This window comes from Rattus norvegicus, chromosome 11 (assembly GCF_036323735.1).
Source record: "Rattus norvegicus strain BN/NHsdMcwi chromosome 11, GRCr8, whole genome shotgun sequence".
Classification (NCBI taxonomy): Eukaryota; Metazoa; Chordata; class Mammalia; order Rodentia; family Muridae; genus Rattus; species Rattus norvegicus.
Window position 1 is genome coordinate 29,685,677 of NC_086029.1, and position 19,780 is coordinate 29,705,456.

A 19,780-nucleotide genomic window follows, 5' to 3' on the forward strand; every position below is an offset into this window, starting at 1 on the left:
GGGAACATTTAAAGTGCATATGAGAAGAGAAGAAAATGACCACAGGAGAAAATCATCTCAGGTAAAACAAAAAGGCGCAAGTTTAAAGTGTAATTAATCTAGAATGTTATCATGTCTATGTTTGGTATATAAGAAATTGTCCTTCCCTTTAGGAAGCTATTCCTATTGGAATTTTATGGGTGCCTTTCCTTCCAGGGTTTACAGTAATGATTGTCTTTGTCATCCTTTTGTTTGGCTTTCTGATCAATGTCCATTTTCCATCATTCTGAGGACATATGTGTATGCTGATTTTTACATCTTGTACAATATAGGTACAAGATGTTTGAATAAGAAGCTATTTAATGAAAAGAAAAATATGTTCTCAGTGGCTATATCATATAAAGGGAAGTAAAATCTGGGAGAAAGGTATAAACTCATAGTTTGCTTTTTAATTTTTTTCATGTATCTAGTCAGTCAATAAAGCCAAAGTATACTTTGTAGTTAGTAATAAAAGCTACAGCCAGTGTTTTCTCTTTTAAAAAAAAACATGAAATGTATACATATATGAAGCAGTAATAATTTTATCACAATTGGAGGCATGATTGTTGATTATTTACTATAGTTTTAATAAGTAGGAGAAGGATTTGAAAATAAATAATGGTGAAAATTTGTGTAGGCCAAATTATCTGCATTAAACCCTGGAAAATACATTCTATTTTTTATTTATTTCAAAACACGTCAAGTCATGAAGTAATTACTGTGCGGTGTTATTTTTCACAATGAAGATATAATTAAGGAAAGCTAAATCATTTCAGATATGAGTGAAGTGATTAACGATTGCACAACTTATAATTTTGCTGCAGATGAGCTTGGAATCCTTAAAAAAGTAGACGAAACCGGTTCTGTGTGTGCTCGCTGGCTTGCTTTCTTACAGTGTAGTAGTTCGCCAAATTAAGAATCATTGATTTCGTCCTCAACCTGTTGAACAGAGGAGAGCTGGATGCATCTGTCTATTTTCTTGAAAGGATGTGGTTCTTGGGAAATAAGTTTCAGTGTATTTTGTTGAAATGGGATGTGTGCCCTCTGGTGTGATATGAGCCAATACAGACCGTCCAGAATGGCAGGAGTTACTACGATCGTGTCCTTGATTTTAGGCTTTTGACACCATGTTGTCTCACAACTCTAAAAGTTTAATTTCATCCCAACTGTAGACATTTTTCTGTACATTTGCAATTTGCGATTTTTGTGTTCTTTACCTAGTCAACCAGATCTCGTTTGTCTTTCAAAAGCTATAATGTGACTAGAGCTCGAAAATCTAACTCAGCTTTTTGTGAGTAAATATAAGCACTCTAGTGCACATACAATTAATTCAATAATTTCTTTTCTAGTTGTAGACTCATCATATTATATCTGTGCTCACAACAGCATAATTCATATATGCATATATTAGACTCTTAATTAGAACAGTTTAAGAACGCTAAAATATTCACAACTAAAAATAAAAGCAATCTCTAAAAAAGAAAGAAAGAGAAAGAACTTAAAAACTACTTTTTAATCCTCATGTTCATAAACCTGTATTTAAGTCAGTGTATTTATGAAGATCTTTAACTGGGAAGATGCATCCCGAGAGTACAGCCTTTAAAATACACTAAAATATTAATTTTATTTTTATCCCCTACTTGCATTAGATGTTTAGAACAAATGCTACATTAGTAAAAAGTCCATGTGGGATGATGCCCATTGGCATAAACCCGTAGATCCGATCTTGTGGTGAAGTGGACCGCACAAGCTCGTTTCTATGGGTCTGTGGCAGTGTGGTAATCTGACAGAGCACTATGATGTAAGTGCTACTCAATCACATCTCAGTACAGTCCTGTTAACACTCCAGTATTTTACACAGCCTCGGAACAATAACATTTCCTTTGTTCTTCGTGTATTTATTAATCCTCACATGTCTTACAAGGCAAGTTTTAATTGTTGACTCTCTGGAAGAATTTGTAGCAGAGCCGTTTGAGTGTAATAAACTGCTTTCAAAAGGTTGGTGTTTTTAAGTAGCTGGCTTTGAGCAAACTCTGCAGAGCTGTTGTCAAGAAACTTCCAGCACTTTTTCTGTTACTTAATGCCTCTTACCCATTTCAACAACTGAGTAAAGTCTATAACTAGATTTTTCATGTGACCATTGAGCCAGTTTCTCCTGAAAATTGAGGCCTAACGCTGCTACCTTTTAAATTTGCTCACCGCTGATACAAGTGTGGATAAAGAGATGTGAGAAGAGGTTTCGTGTGACCTGTACTATAAACCCCCCAGGTTAGGGTAGTCCTGTAAGCTACAATTGAAGTCCATGTGTAAACTGCTAGAATATTCTATTTACAACCTTGCCAAGCCCTTAGGTGTTTGGCCGCCATATTTGGAGGAGCGGACTGAAGATATAATGAGTTTGAAGAAACACTGGAAGCTGTGTGCATCCGGGTTGAGGTAGTAGGTTGTATGGTTTAGAGTTACACCCTGGGAGTTAACTGTACAACCTTCTAGCTTTCCTTGGAGCACACTTGAGCCATCGAGGAATTCTTCATCTCTTTAATCTGACCAAGCCAACCTCTGTGCAAGAAAGTAATGTGTCATGAGTATGTGAGACCTTAATGCATTTACCTGATCATCCCAGACCTGATTGTTGGGATTCTGCTTGTGTCTACTTGTAAGAAGGGACACAATGCTATTTCTCATGAGTTGTTATTTTGTGTTTGCCGTTCTAAAGAATTGATGGAGAGTGCTAATATTGAAGCTTTTGTTTCTTTCATCAATGGATTCACAAAATTTGACATTTTCAAATAGATCATTGGTCCTTTTTTATTTCATCCTTAGATACTACAGAAAGAGCATGTCTAAATGTTAATAAATTCCATAATATATTATCTGTGTTTTCTCATGACCCATCACTTTCTATCTTATGTTATACCTACAGATATGTTCACTTATATTTTTCCATACTAGACTGTAAGCCCCTTGAGGGCAAAGTACACATCTTATTTTTTATTGTATTGTTTTAATGCTTATACGTCTTAAACAGTAAATAGTTACAAGATCAATAAATGGGCTATAAGATTTCACTCTGTGAAGATTTTTTAAATTTGAGCTTCCTATTGACTCAATTAAATTTTCATGACTTTAAGTTCCAGACTCTTCTGAGTCAGTAATATATTGATTATTTTAGAGTTTTGATATATATATGTGTGTGTGTATACATATATATGTATATATACAATTTAAACTTTGGGAATACGTTTTATCTGGAATAAAAAGTAGAATAAATTTACTATTTTTTCAACATAGTTTCTAGTTTTAAATGCATATCTGTGTTAACCATTTAAATATCTTTTATTTCCAGATAAAATGTTTTTCCTTTTAATAGTAATTTCAATTATAGATAACTTTAAAAGTCTCATTAAATTTTAAAAGTCAGGTTTTTGCATTGTATGTGTTTTTCTTCTCCTCTATATTCTCTACTTTTGATTTTTTCTGATTTTATCCCTACAAACATGTCATGAAATTTCATAATAAAAAGATGTAAAATGCAATTTTAAAATTTGAAAATTTTTATTTAAAGGAAAGGCATATTATATTAACATAATAAAAGTAAATGATACTTTTAGAATACTTTTTGTATGCTGTCCATTTTAGTATATTATAGTAATACAATATCTTAGTCATTTCATCTTCATAGATTATTTTTCACCTCTAAATTTAAGTAGCTTTTCACATTCAAAACTTTAATTTCTAAGTTTAATGATGGAATATATAAATCATGGAATATATCCTATAAATCTTACATGTTTTAGACATATATACATATATACATATATGTGTGTATATATATATCACTTTAATTCTTGACTTTGTGATCATTAATATTTTTAGATTATAATAATTAGGCACCCAAATAGTTTTATTATTTAAATGTTACCAGTAATGATACTAAATACAGAACTTACAAATGTTGGTATAGAGAATAAATGAGCATCAGAAATTAAACATCAATAATTTTCAATCATTGCTTTTGAGATGTGGTTTGCGTAAGAGCCAAGGCAAGGATAGGCCTCACCATGCTGTGCGATGTGTATTTGAACTTGTGGTTCTCTTGCCTCCACTTTCTGGGGGCTGGAATTATATGTTTGTGACACCAAACCTGACCAAAAGGATTATTGTATTTGAGCAATATTACTAGTGTCTCAGAAAAAAATAACATTTATGAGATCATGTCCCCAAAAGCAAACTCTAAGAAATAAAGAGAAAGTGTATATTGGAAAATAGAAGTGGTAACCTGTCATTTAGTGTTGATTGGTCACAAATATGGGAGAAATGGCCAAGAAAGTAGTTAGCTAGTAGTTAGTTAGCTAATCTATTATCGATTAGCCCCTAAGAATCTAGCACCCATTTCATTTGTCACACACACACACACACACACACACACACACACACACACACACAGAGAGAGAGAGAGAGACACCAACACTGGTTGTATAGATCTGGAGATATAAGATATACACACTGAAAGGACCAAATACATATTATTAGAAAGGAAGTCTTTATTTCCATTCAATGCAGAAGAGCTAATTATAGTGCAGAGTCCAACTGTGACATGTACCTTAATAGTAAGCTCTAAAATACTAGAAGAGGGGGATGGAAGATAGCTCAGTCATTATGAAGCTTCTGGACAACCTGAGTTTAGTTTCTACCACTCACATGGGTGCTTCACAATACTTGTAACTCTATCTATAGGAACTCCAATACCCTCTTCCGGTGTCTGCAAGCACCTGAACAGCCTCTGCCCATCCCCCGACACACAGACACACACACACACACACACACACACACACACACACACACACACTCCAAAGTAAATATTATATTAGCTTATAGAATTATGATCTTGTGCGTATACTTTCTAAGGGACTGGAATTGTAGACACCTAGGGAAGAAGCCTAAGGAAGATGAAAATTTAACTCACTACACTGCTTACATAGAAATAAAAGAAATTCTGAAGGGCAAGGGGTATAGCATCAGAGAAGAGTTTTAAAATTCCATGGGATGAGAAAGCTACGTTTGATAATTATATTTTTGCCTTTGACCATGACAAATTTTGCCAAATCATCTCTAGGATTGCTAAAATTGCTGTATGTTTCTGAATAGAAATCAATAGCAAATATAAATATAAAAGTTGGCAAGATTAATTTGAAAGATACCAAGGTCTAAGACCCTTGACGATATGAGTTAGAAATAGATAAACTGGATTCTAAAATTGAAGGAAGTCATAATACACACTGAGCATAGACATTGGGCGGCATAGGACCAACCTTCCAAATTGGGTCATTTCTTTAGGCATCAAGGTTTACTGGATGCTAAGGGTTATTGCATTTGTATCAGATGAAGAATCGGCTACAAAAATAAAAACAACAAAAACAAAACCATTCAGATATTAATGAATCCTACATTACCGCTATATATTTTTGTGGCAGTGTGATGTGTTTATAATCGTGGTAGTTAATTTAATCCGTTTTGTAAATGCACTTTGATGCCATTTAAAGCACCCCTGGCCTCTTCCCCCATCATCTCTGATTTACATCACATTCTTTATAGCATGTGACATTAGTCACATTAGCATGTGAAATGGAATGAGCAAAGAAGAGTACAAACCACCATCCTAAGTGTCAGGTGACAAATCCCAGCCAAGATCATGATATTGCGATATTAGTACTGTGAACTAAGTTAGCCAGAAGAACTGCAAGGGAATCAGATAGACTCCTCGGCGTGTGTCCTTCTGAAAATAATTCAGCAGCAGATAAACTGTGCTATTAGGGTAAGTGAGTCATTTTCTGTAAATAACCATTTAGTTCCTCTTACTTCCTATTAGCAAAGAGTGACTTATGAGCAGAGGAGATTCCCCAAGGGATAAGACACAGGGTCTGTCATCCTGAGCCTTAAACTCATACCCCTCTTCCCTACAAAACCGTATAGTACTGATGTAGGGTGAGTGACTCCCGATTATACCTGCATTTGTCCTAAGAGACACACTAGGTATAGATGTGAAAGGTCTGAATGAGAAGTGAGTGGCATGCTCTCGAATTTTTTATTTGGTACTTTAATCTCTACTGTATAAACAGCACTGCTACTTTTATAACAAAGATACTGTCATGCTCGTCCACAAAACCTTTAATGATTCACAAAGAGAGACTGTTTCTGTTTTGATTCCCCAAAGTCTTTGTATACCTTTCATTCCCACAGCAATTACTCTGAGTTCCATTAATCAGTGCCCAAAGGGACTGTGACTTGCCTTTGTACTTTCTGTTATGTACTTAGAAAGAACCACATTTGTATTGAATCAATGCCTGTTGAATTGAATTGAACTTTGGGTTATTTATGGGTTGTGTCAAGAGTCTTTGTACAAAATTATAATAACTTTTGTTTCAGTGTAAAGTTCTGTGTTTTCCAAGATGTTTCCAGAAACTTCGGGATGCACTTTTATTGGATTGGAGGCTTTCTAATGACAACTGAAAGTCTACACCCTACTCTTAATTAAGACCTGTGATGGAGTGATTGAAGGAGATTTATGAAACTAATCAATCACTAATATTTATAAGTCCAGAACCCTTGTCTAATAAAAATTAAGTTCTTTTATAACTCACAACTCTTGCTGTGTTGTTGGAGTATTTAAACATATGCAAGTAATCCTTGGTGAATTAAAAATATTCAATGAAATAAAAGTCTTCTGATACAGAAGAGCAATTCTAAATCAAAGTAGACTTTTAAAGACCTTTCAATTTTGCATAGGAGGCATTAGAAACGTCATATTAACTTTGGAATGTGTTGGAAGGCTAATCTCAAGCTTTGTCCCACCTTCATCTTCATGTAACTGTGCTATATGTAAAGTGTGAGTTATGTGGAGACATATTTATGCCTTTATCTGAAACCTGCTGAACCCACATTTTTTCTTCCCTCTCAAAATGACAAAAGTCATTATGAAAATGCTGTTTCTATATTTCATAGGCTTGCAATTCTTCTGTGAACACTAGAAAACTCATTCAATATGTCCAGTGGAGTTCCCAGTTGATCAATTAAGACATAAAGAAGTGTGTGTGTGTGTGTGTGTGTGTGTGTGTGTGTGTGTGTGTGCGTGAGAGAGAGAGAGAGAGAGAGAGAGAGAGAGAGAGAGAGAGAGGTTGTGTGTATGCCTGTGATTAAACTTTACATGTGACTTTGAGTATTAAATGCCATTCTTCTATCCACACTTTCTTGAGGCAAGGTCTTTCACAGTCTTGGGACAGGGGCAAACCAACTAAGGTAGGCAGGGTGTCCAGCAAGCTTCAAAACCTGCCTGTCTTTTCATTTCCACTTCTGAGATAGTAACACATACCACCATGCTTGGCTTCTGAGGACTAAATCAAGATCATAATGCTTTCAAGTACAGAACTTTATTAACTAAACTATCTCCCTATGCCCCAAAAAATGATTTTCATTAAAAAATGACTTTGAAATAGTGCATAAATATTACATATATTATAAAACTAAAAATCCTGAAATTTTACGTAAATATAAATAAAAATATACATATAGTTATGTATAGTTTAATATATAAAGTTTTATATATACACATACACACATATATATGTACTTTCTAACATTATATATAATATATAAAAATATATAGCATATATATATGCTATAATTTACAAGATTTGTCACCTGTGATCTCTATTTTATGGTTGCTTCATGAATGTCTTTAACTAGAAAGGAAAGTATGAATAGTTCTCCTTCTTTGAGTTTTATTTCTAATTTTCCATCCATTCAACTCTACAGTACTTTGAAAATGATTTGAATTTCATTTATTCTTTCTAAAACATTCAACTTAGAAGAACATCTCTTCTTAATTGTATACTTGTATTTCAGTTGGTTCTTCTAGTATTCAATGACTTGGGGATAAATAGAGTTGACGCTAAGCAAGCATAGACTTAGTGGATGGCTGAGAGCAAGGCTCAGTGAGAATGGTGTGACCCAGGAGTTACAAGCAAGTTGTTACAAGTGTCATGTCTAATCCATAGCACCACAGACAATATTAGCAATAGTCATAAGAGTAATAATTTCTTGGGTACATAAATATTAACTTAATTGTCCTTAATATTGTTCTCTGTACCATCTATCAAAATAGTTACTAGCCACATTTGGGTTAAACATTTGGCATCCAGTGTAACTGAAGAATATAATATTACATTGTAGTTAAAAGTTAAATAGCTGTGTGTGGCTGGTAGCTAATGAGTTAATTGGATTTTGTAATGGTGGAGAATGGGTCAAAATAATTCATTCTTCTGTGCTCTTTGAAATGATTAAAATATATAAATATATGTGCTCTTTTGTCCCCCTTGGAAGTGCCAATTTATCACCTTTCCCAGTAGTCTGCAAGGGATTAATAGAGTAATGATTGTCTGTATGACGTCGCTGCTTACCGATATCAGGATTCTTCAAAAAAGTTTATTCAGACCTAAGCGCAGATAAAACTGTGGACCCTTCTTACATAGACCATCGCCCTCTCATCTACCTAACTATCAATCTATAGATAATCTCTATCTTATTATTAAATATGCATTTTAAAAGGTATTGATCAAAACTTAATATATGTGATATTTAATTAACAAAGAAAATGCAAACTATTAGAGAGCTAAACATACTGGAGAATATTGAAGAAAAAGAATGCAATGTTTTAAAGTGATTTGAGCAATTGCATAGTTAAAGAAAGTCACTGTGAGTTATGGTTCAACATTTAGATGTAAAGTATCAGACAGATCATAAAAATAAAGATAGATTCACTACAGGAGTACAGAAGCTTCCTCTGGATCAGGGGAAGCATGACAATAGAACATTGAGTATGCTCTTGCAAAAACCACAAAAACAGCACCCACACCTAACATTTGGAGTAATAAAAAGGATTTTTGTCATTTGAAAATATTAAGAAAACTTTAAAATTGCAGTTTTATATTCTTAAAAAAACAGTATTTGGATTTTATTCTTTAAAGAAGTGTTTATCAGCTCCTACCCTTAAACACTAAGTGGGATGGTCTGTGCTGTAAGCCAGGCAGTGGTGACACAGACCTTTAGTCCCAGCAAAGGCAAATGGATCTCTGTGAGATCCATGAGTTCGAAGACAACTGGTTCTACAGACGGTGAGTTTCAGAACAGCCACGGTGAGTTTCAGAACAGCCAAGGCTACAGAGAAACCATGTTTCAAAACAAAACAAAGCAAACATTGAACAACAACAACAGAAACAATAACAACCAAAGAAGTCCTAGTTGTCTCTTGAAATATTAGAAAACTGTGCTCCTGACTGTAAATGTGTGCTCCTGTATATGTCACGCCTCCATGAATGGTAACTCGTTACCCTGAAACCTGGGTGTCTTCCACCGTTGATGTTTGTCACAGTGCTTCTAGCGACCTGAAAGCAGTCATGACACACTGTCCCATGGGAGAAGGTAGTTTGTCCACTTCAGTCACACTGAGTGCTCAGATTTCCTGCTCTGTCCCTCTAGGCACTTTGTCTAGGGCACTGTTTTAATTTAGAGACTCACATAATAAATGTCCAAAGTTTGTTTTGTTTTTTTTTTCGAGAATTAGGCAAATGACATAAGGTTACCAAACCTGTCTCACAACAGTTGCCTAGATTACTATTTTGAACAGATGACATTAAAAGCATCTTCTTTTTTTTTAAAGATTATTTATTTATGTATTTATGTATGTATGTATGTATGTATGTATGTATTTATTTATTTATTTATTTATTTATTTATTTATTTGTTTTATATATAAGCACACTGTAGCTGTCTTCAGACACACCAGAAGAGGGCATCAGATCCCATTACAGATGGTTGTGAGCCACCATGTGGTTGCTGGGAACTGAACTCAGGACCTCTGGAAGAGCAGTCAGTGCTCTTAACCACTGAGCCATCTCTCCAGTCCCTAAAAACATCCTCATTGTCAGGTGACCCAAGACAAACTATATCTCGCATCTTACCTCTTCTTTCTGAGCTTACTGTCTATCTTTATGCCTCTGAAGTTAATTTTCAATTCCCTTGTGTAATGCCTATTTTAAACCCTGGAGCAACCCTGTCAGCACTGAGCATGGGCAAATTTGAAAAAAAAAATATAGGAAAAGGGGAAAAAATAATGGTCATCTCTGTGCTCCTATCTCTAAAATACAAGTAATCTTCTCTTCTATCTGATGGATCGAGACTGTGGAGAAAGTAAAAATATTTGATAGGGAAAAGAGGAGCATGTGTATCTTTTTTATATATAAATAAATCAAGTCATTGAAAGTCACTCCTTGAAGTCTCACGTTTGTAAACCTAGGAAAGGAGAGAGTGTCATGTTTTCTTCCATGTTCACTCTGGGAAAGGGCGCGAGTCCTTTCACTCGCTTTGCCTTTCTGTCTTTCCTTCTCTGACATAAGTTTTCAGGTCTGGCTGAAATGAAGCTGGAGGGTTTGGCATGACGTAATCAGTAGGTTAATCACCTGCCAGCGTGTGTACCGTCCTGGTCCTGTCATGCTAGAACAGTCTTGCCATTTTACCCACTATCTCTTTTCCTTAACAAAGCCACCTGTCTCCACAGAGCTAAGAATGGGTGCCGTTCTTGTTTGCTAGGAAGTTTTGGCTGTGGTTATAAAAAGTCTGCCAGGCTTTGCTTGTGAATTGATTGTATTTTATATTTTTGAGACAAAGTTTCAATAAGTCAGGAATGGTGGATTCCAAGCATCCTCTTAAGGTTTTACTTTTGTTTATTAGTGTGTGTGTGTGTGTGTGTGTGTGTGTGTGTGTGTGTGTGTGTGTGTGTGTGTGAGAGAGAGAGAGAGAGAGAGAGAGAGAGAGAGAGAGAGATGCATACAGATGCCCTTGGAGCTGAAAAGGGAGAAGAAGATCCCCGAATCTCATGTTATAACCCATTGTGAGCTGCTCAGTATGGACACTGGCAGTCAAACTTGGATCATCTGCAAGATCAAAACTCAATCATAAACATTGAACCATCACTATGGCCCCTTATCTTGGCCTAAAACCAGTTCTTTGCTGCTCCTTCCCTTTAGGTATGGTAGACTCCTGTGTCACGGTCTTAGATGATTTAGCAAGGCAGAATTCCTTTCACTTAGGATACACTTATACACTCAAAGTTTGGGGGATATAATGCATTTGTATCGCCTGTAAGATTCTTTTCTATCCACCTGCAGAAAGACCTAGACCATCCCTTGGGCATGGATATGTGCCTCACATAGGATGGTTAATAACAATGCCATTTGCTTGGTCCCTTTGCTTTTGCTTCCTTCTACGAATGTCCGTGACTTTCTTAACTGTGAGGGTGGCCTTGCTTGTTTTCTGCTATGCATTAGACTTTGAAATGTGTTGACCTGAAGAAAGGAAAAAGGTCTCTCTCTCTCTCTCTCTCTCTCTCTCTCTCTCTCTCTCTCTCTCTCTCTCTCTCCCTCCCTCCCTCCCTCCCTCCCTCCCTCCCTCCCTCCCCCCTCACTCCCTTCCCTCTCCCCTACCCCTTTCCCTCTCTCCTCTCTCTTATAAATCATTCACTTTGTATAAAAAAGCTGACAAATTTAACAAATAAAAAATAAGGGACACAGATTTAATTTAAATTTGAAATAGACAATTTTAAAAGATTTTTATGAGTGCTTCGACTCCTTGTTTGCATGCAAGTGAACTATGTGCGTTGTCCACAAGGTCTGAGAGCATTGGACCCTCTGGAATTGAACTTAATAGACAGTTATGAGCCACCAATGTGATTGTTTGGAACCAAACCCAGGTCATTTGGATAGAACGGAGAGTGCCCTTATCCACTGAGCAACCTCCTGAACCTGAAAATGTTTTATTTTAATATTAGTGTATCTAAAACAATCTGTGTTTCTATTGTCTATTTGAAATTTATATTTCACTTGGACACCTTATGTTTTTGATTTGGCAGTTGTGCTTACATAGTCTCTTAAATATTAAAGTTTTAGTGTAGAAACATATTCAATGTATTTCCCTTTGTTAGCTAGGTAATAAAATATACATAATTAGTATATGATTGGTGGTCAGAGGAAAACACACCAAACACGTGTAAGAATTTATATCAAACTACAAAAAAACAAAAACAACAACAAAAAGAAACAAACCACAAAAGAAGCCTTCTCCCTGAAATGTGAGGTTTATGGAGTCGATGCCCTATATGACCCAATAACTAGGAAATTACTGCTAGTAGACCCAAAGTGGCTGTAACATCACCATGCACTTTAGTGGATAAAAAAGTTGTAATGATAAAGCCATGCGGCATGATAACGCCCATGATGACTCTTGGACTGGCTGCAGCAACATTCTTTTGTAAGCTCTTCAAGGAAACTTTATGAACTGCAAACTCTGTCCAATTCTTAGTGAACTAAGGACCCAGTAGTTGTACACAAGGTCTGCTGCTGACACTACAGAATTGCTGGTTCTATAGAGACCCATTGCCCTAGCAAGAGCAGTCTCGTACTCATAACCTGTGCCACGACTGTGTACCCTCATCTTGAGACATCATTCCTTCTAGACATTTTCACAGCCCAATTTCACCCATCTTCATCATCCCAAATGCTCCCTGTGTCATGACCCCAATGCTTTCCTGTTTTTCTTTCAGCTCTGGAATGTTCAGATTCCCTGAAGCTTCTCTGCACTGTTACCGGCTTCCAGTCTCCTCCTGTGTTGGTAGACTTGGGCTGGAATTCCTAGGTCTGGAGATGTTCAGAGTCACCAGACATATAAATTCTCATCAGTGTTCACATACAGTGAATCTTGTTTTTAATGAGGGAATTCATTGGGCAAAGCTATCTCTAGTTCTTTTTCTTAATATAGACAGTCATAGCTACCTAATAATTATAAGATGCTTTCAAAGGCCATGGAGTCACAACAAAGATAAGAACATGGCTTGTACTGTGAAGTTAGACTTTGAAGTTGAGCTACTTCTCTGTGGCATGACACCATTACAATCACAGAATGGTATGTTTGAGATAAGAACTAAACATATTAGCCGAACTACCAACAGTGTGTTTTCAGATTGCATTTGTTACTTCCCACTCTTTTGACTAAAGAAGCAGGGAAATATTGGATACAGTAATGTTAGACATGACTTTCAATGGAGCTGAGAGCCATCATTTCCCCACCCTGAGAAATTTCATCTTACTGACCCTCACGCATTCATGTGTCATTGACAACTGACATTCATCATTATAAATTTGTCCATGTTGGCAAATGTTTAGTTACCCCAGAGCTGTGACTATCACACAGTACATGACTGAAGGTCTTTATCACATAATTGTGTTCTATGTGTTTTGTGAGCACATATTCTTTCTGTGTTTACACTTGAATCTTTAGTTAGCATGTAACTGCAGCTCAGTGTTCTCAAATGAATGAAAACATGAGTGAATGGTAATAACCCATGTTGCTCTATGCTTCTACATGCTAATGACAGAATCGAAAGCATGTATGTATATTATTATTTTCATGGGTATTCAAAATTAAATCATAGTGCATGGCAGTGTTTAGGTTTTGTCCTTATTCCTGCTACCTTTTTATTAGTGTACAATATTTTGTTCTGAATCTCATTTAAGACTTTATTTTTCTTTAAAATTGTTAAGTTCTTTTCCTCTCTGTATTATTTGCTCAAAGAGCTATGTATGTGTTTAAAATGTCACTGAAGTTCATAAACACAGGTTTGGGAATGACACTATTAGTGCAAATATATGCCAGTGGCATTTTGTAGTTGGATAACCAATGTCTAAACCTTATTCTCAATCCACTTGTAATTAGTATATCAAGACATCATTGAGCTCCTGTAGGATTATGGAGATAGGATCATCTAATCTATGCTATAAATAATATGGGACAAACATGGCATTGAAGCCATTGTGATGTAATAAAGATGAATGTGAAGTTTTCTGACCGTTCCCCTCATTTTTAAATGTTTTAAATTTTATTAGCACAGACTACTTTTTATAAATGAATGGGTTTTGTGGTGAAATATTCATAAATATACACAGTGTACCTTAGTCATACCCAACCTTCCATCACTTTCTATTCTATCTCCGACTCCACCTTGTTACAACCCCTGTCCTTCCAGAATCTATCCCCGCCATTTCTCTGAGTGTGTGTGTGTGTGTGTGTGTGTGTGTGTGTGTGTGTGTGTAGGGGTGTCTGTGCACATACATGTGGGTACATGCATGTTTAATGCTTTGAATCATTTGACTTTCTGTGAAACTTGCCCTCATTCTTCAAGATCTGCTTATACCCAGTGTTAGCATTAAAATGCCATTAGTGATGTTGAAGCCACCCATGCTGGCATGTCCGCTATCCTGTTGCTTAGCAAATGTTGCTTCCCTTTGTATTCTGTCTTATTTCTTAAAGTATCAGAAAACCAAAGACCCCAGCAGTCACATACTAAAATGCCCTTGTTTAGGGCAGGCGAGATGACTCTGTGGGTAAGAATGCTTGCTGTGTGAACAGGAGGAGGATCCAAGTTCAGATTTCAACACCCATTGTCAAAAGCAAGTGATGGCTGCTCATATGCCTGTATATCCCAGCACCCTTGAGGTGGAGACAGAGGGACCACTGGAGTGGGCCGGCTGCAGGTTGCCTGACTAGGTCCAGATTTTTGACGCACTTTGTTTCAAGAGATTAAGGTGGATGATGATCCAGAAAAATACCCAGTTCTCTCCTCTGGCTGCCACATGAGTGGATAGAGATGTGCCCAACTGTGTATATGCATGTGCCAACCAACACACACATATATACTCACATACATGATGTGTGTGTGTGAGTGTGTGAATTATAGAATAATAATCATACTCAATTAATAATGAAATTAGCAAACCAAGGCTCAAACATTTTTACAAAGTCTTTTGGGAAATTATTTCTAAAATATCTGCTGTTATAATAATCAATGAATTACTTACATATTGAAAAATAGGTTTGTCTAGTTGGCTTGGTTTCCATAAGATTAACGGAAGATGGACCCAGAATGAAAGTTATTTCAAGAATAAAGGAAAGTCCTATATCAAGTCCCTATAACAAACCTATGAACTCTTTGTGCTACAACTTGTTTTCTGTTGTGCGAGCTTCAGCTTGCTTGCTTTAAAGACAAGATCTCACTACGCAGCCCAGGCTTGTTTCAAATATGTGCTCCTCCAGTCCCAGTCTACCATATGCTGCTCTTACTCATGTGAGCTATGGTGTGCAGCTTCAAGTTTCATCTTATTTTAGAGATTTCCTTTTTAAAAATTTAAAAATGGCTCCTGAAATTCCTTGGCCCTCTGAGAGTGCTCTCTAATAGACTGGTATTTATAGGACCTGGGAATTCTTTTGACTCTAACAGTGTAGTTGCTCTCCTCTGTCTTCCAGGGTTGTCTGAGATGAGAGACCAGCCATGGATAAAGTGAATCTGACACAATGTTTTTGTTGTTGCTTGTGTGTTTGTTTTCCTTTTGTGAAGTAGGAAATAAATGAAGACATAAGATCTTCACCCCTTCAAGGCAAAACGAAATGGTTCTTTATGTTATTAACCATTGATTACTTTAACCTTAATCTTGTAGTCATACTTGGTTTGACTGATCTTGGTGGTCTACAGACTAGTTGGTGGGGATGCTAGTTTTCTTCCACTGCAAAGGCAGAATAAACGAGGAGAGAGAAGAATTATAAGGATAAGTGCTTGATAAGGAAAGAAAAGCTTACTCCGATTCAATTTTCCTCTCTTGCATTGTGTGTGCTCCTATGAACAAATTTACCCACTGTCTCTCAAGGGGTCTGTCTTAGGCCAGTGTCAGAACCCTTCATATACTCACAGCCCTGAGAGAAAGTTACCTTTATTATTATTAAAGCACAATGCCTAGACATGTCATAGCCCAAAGCATCCTTAGGTCCCTGGGCTATAGCTTGCTTTGTATTTAAACAGTTTTCTTGCTCAAAATGTGCTTTAGGAACACAGTCTTCCTTTATTGACTAGAAGGTGAACACTAGATGTTAGACTACTTCAGTAAGTCTTTGATTTCTCTGGTTCCAGGAAAAGACATAAACATATAGACAGGTGTCAGATTATAAGAATTTGAATCTCTTACCGTGGCCCAGACCTTTCCTTATCTTCTGTCTGTCTCATCTACAGAATGCTGGCAACATCAAAAGGTCCTGAAAAAGACTTACTTGTTATAACCTTAGAACAGGGTGTGGCGAGTACCAGTGGTTAAAAAACAAGAGCTATAATCATTATGGCTATTTCTTCTTTGTGAAAATTAAGTGAAATATTATCTGACTTGAAAAGCATGAGGAGTGATCATATTTCTCTTTATATATAAAAAATCCACTTCTCTTTTAGAAAATAAAAGTTAGGGGGGTTCAGGATTAACTCCTTCATTCATTAGATGCCTTCAGAACTGATTTCTTTGGAAATCACTGGATGAGTTTTCATCATCATTTTTTTCAGAAAAGGCATTTGACTATTTGGAAAATTAAATACAACCCCCCACCCTCAATGTGATTAGTACCACATTAAGAGCAATTTATCTCGCTCTTGATTCTTCCTTGAAATTCTTCTGTAGGATGATACAGAACGGTTTCCTATACTTCTGTAAGCATCCCCATTAGACCAGACACAAGTCATTGTGGTCTTTGGTAAACATCAAGATTATTTCTCATTGATCTTATCACATATATTATAGATCTCCCACAGTGTAACAGTCTCATCTTTCTGCTAAATCCAGACACCACATGTCACAGAACATTTGAAAGCCCAGTCCTTCCACTTTATGAGCATAGCCCATAAAAGTTGTCTCTCAAGAAAGTAGAAAACCTGTGTTAGCAGTTATCAATGAAAATGAAAATCTGTCCCTAAAATGTTTATCTCACAAGAGCATTAATATTCCTCACATGACTAACATTTACAGTGTTTCATTTTCCAAATGTATTTTCAAAAAAACATGTTTTATTATTGTCCATTACCAAACTCTAATGGAGAATTTTATGACTAACTTTCAGACCAGGAATGATTATTTTCTACACGAAGATACATTTGCAAACCTAGCTATGGCAGCATTTAAATGGCCACTTATTTCTAGTAGAATACTGCTCGGACTATAGCCTAAAACTCAGGTTTCCATTCCATGGCATCATTATCTTCAAGCCCAGATGGATGTCTTTTGCATTTAAAGAGCATAAGCGAAACCAATTGGATGGAAATAGGCTCCTTTTTATCATTAGGAAATTTAGAAATGGAAAAATACTGACTTAAATAATAAATGTATGATCCAAGGCAAGGTCCATCCCCACAATGTACTTTGTTTTTTTCAGGAAGTCAGAAACACATCTCTGCTAGATGCTGCTTTTTTCAAGAATGGTGGGTTCAGTATGCTATGGGTCCATCGAAGCAATAAGAACCCTTTTATGTGCGTGGTGACCACTGTGGGGGGGTCTGCCCTGACTCATCCTTTCCCTTCTGTCCATGAAAGTTTCACGTTATGTGTATTTTCAGTCGAAATTTTTAAAAACGTGATCTCTTCAAATAATGCCCTCATCTTTGTTTCTATCTTAGTTTTACTTACTATGCTAGGGGGAATCCATTAAACAGTTTTAAATCCTTCCTTTCTCTATTAATGTTTCTAAGGTCTCTTTCTAACATTAGAAAAGGTAGCTGAAAAGTAAACAATGATTCAGTGGCAGCATTTATATAGTACTTATAGTGTAAATATGGCTGGAGAGAGATTTCTTAGTCTAGAATACATAACCTGAAAGCAAGGTGCTAGGTTGTGAAGAGTTTCTTTTTTTAGTTTGACTTCTAAGATTTACTCGTACTTACTTATGTAAGTCAAAAACCCTCAAGTGTTTATTTTATTGCTAATCTCCACTGCATGCTTCTCCAAACTCCATATTCATGTTGTTTAAAGTACAAAGGATGGGATAAAGGAACAATTATTAAACAAAAATAGAGGTTAAATGATCTACCTGAAGCCTCAGAACTTGGTGCTGACTGCACCAAGAACCAAAGAGAAGCAAACTACACTGGATTCACTGTTGCTAAATAGCTGAGCATTTCAAGATGATGCTTTGCGTTCACAGTTATTCGTCATTGTAAAGTAACATTTACATTGTTCAAGAATTTAACTCAAATAGGCCTATAAATGCTAACATGTCATGGAATGCTTGATAACTAACCACCAGTAATATAATATGACAAATATTTATTTAGTTGCTAATTTAGCACAAATAATACTGAGGAGAAATTTGTTTGTTTTGTCTTTGTTTTGTTTTACTTTAAGAAAGTCACATAGTTCCAATAATTCATGGAAAATGAAACCACAACCTAGTAAAGTACTTTCAGACTTTAAAATTAAAATTCAGCAATATGAATACTCTAGAGACTCAGTTTTTCCTTGTCAAAAACATATGAATGACAAACATGATTAGTGAATTTAGACAAATTTCGGAAACTATAGAGGCAAGGAAAAGACTTCCTAAATGAAACTAAAACAGTCGAGTGGAAGCATTTTTCTATATACTTATGGCTACAGATTACAAGATTGGCCTGAACGATCCTTGGAAAGGTTTCAAGGCAGGAGAATGTTAAAAGCCCCCTTACACATGTGGCCCTATGCTCTGTGTGAGGGCTTCCCTTCCTGTTCCATTCCTGAAACATTTATCTGACTCACATCCAAAAGATCCTCCTATGTGCTTGGCACAGTATGGTGTGTATATATGGCTGTCTACCTACCCTTCTTTGCTACTACACACTTGACTTTGGGAAAATAGACATAGGTGTCCAGATATCTCGGGTGTTTTACACTAAGTAATCAACTCCCACTGTATAAAGGTGTCGGGATGTCAATGAGAATCTATGAAATTCTTTAAGACTTATGCACTAGATCTCATGCAAGGCTCCTTGCGACTTCTTTCACTCAAGTGACAAATACAAGCAGAAACTCTAGCAGACTTAACAGTATGAATGGCAGACAAAGGGTGTGAAGCCCATCTATCCCCTCACTTTTCCTTTCATTCAACAGATTTACCGTGAGAGAATCTTCATGTGTCAGACATTCTGTCAGACTTGAGGATCTAAAGATGAATGCGTTAGATCCCCTGAAGCTCTGCCTAGTCAGAGATAGACTATAAACAGTAATTATAACACAATGTGATAAGGGCTTTGACAGAACAATGCACCCTCTGCTGTGGGATTTCTAAAGAAGGAGTAAATGACTGTGCACACCAAATTGCTCCATTTAATTTTAATATAATTTTAATATTCTTTCTTGTCTGATTGTTTAGTATGTAACTACAGTAATTCAGGAAAAAAAGTAGGAAAAAGCCTATGCAAATTAATGGAAGTTTAAATATTACAGTTCTATTTCCAAACTAATTAGTGTTCGTCATTGTTCACATTATACATAGTCTGAATCTCAAACAGAAATCTATATAAAGTTTAAGCCAGAAAAGCTTTACATGACTTGCTTAGAATACTCATTAATGGTGTCATTTATATAGCTTTGAAATTCAAAGAGAATTCTTAAGAGAGAATTACTCTAGTAGGCATCTCCTAAGAATAAGCATATGAGACATGAGGGAGGGAGCACAGTATGTCATAAAAAACACTCAGTGAGGTAGAGACACAAAGACGGTTCTAGAACACAGGTGTATGCCTGAGCCTTGAGTAGACATTCATCTTCTGCGCTGTTGTTGTTTATTATCATTACTAAATCTTTTATAAAAACTAACT

The 19,780-nt window shown here is 36.1% G+C and overlaps 1 long non-coding RNA gene and 2 other non-coding genes across 22 annotated transcripts in view; all 3 read left to right on the plus strand.

The window, feature by feature from the left end:
* Positions 1-19,780, plus strand: part of LOC103693508 (uncharacterized) — a 490,050-nt gene that overhangs the window by 389,887 nt on the left and 80,383 nt on the right. For 16 of the 20 annotated variants that reach the window (XR_010056223.1, XR_010056218.1, XR_010056220.1 and 13 more), the window contains one exon: positions 1-19,780. This exon is cut by the window's right edge. This is a non-coding gene — a long non-coding RNA (uncharacterized LOC103693508). The other 4 variants (XR_005491062.2, XR_010056221.1, XR_010056234.1 and 1 more) reach the window with 1 other exon arrangement.
* Positions 1,716-1,796, plus strand: Mir99a (microRNA 99a). Its single transcript, NR_031856.1, has one exon. It is a non-coding gene; the product is annotated as a microRNA 99a (primary transcript).
* On the plus strand, positions 2,436-2,529 carry Mirlet7c1 (microRNA let-7c-1). Its single transcript, NR_031803.1, has one exon. It is a non-coding gene; the product is annotated as a microRNA let-7c-1 (primary transcript).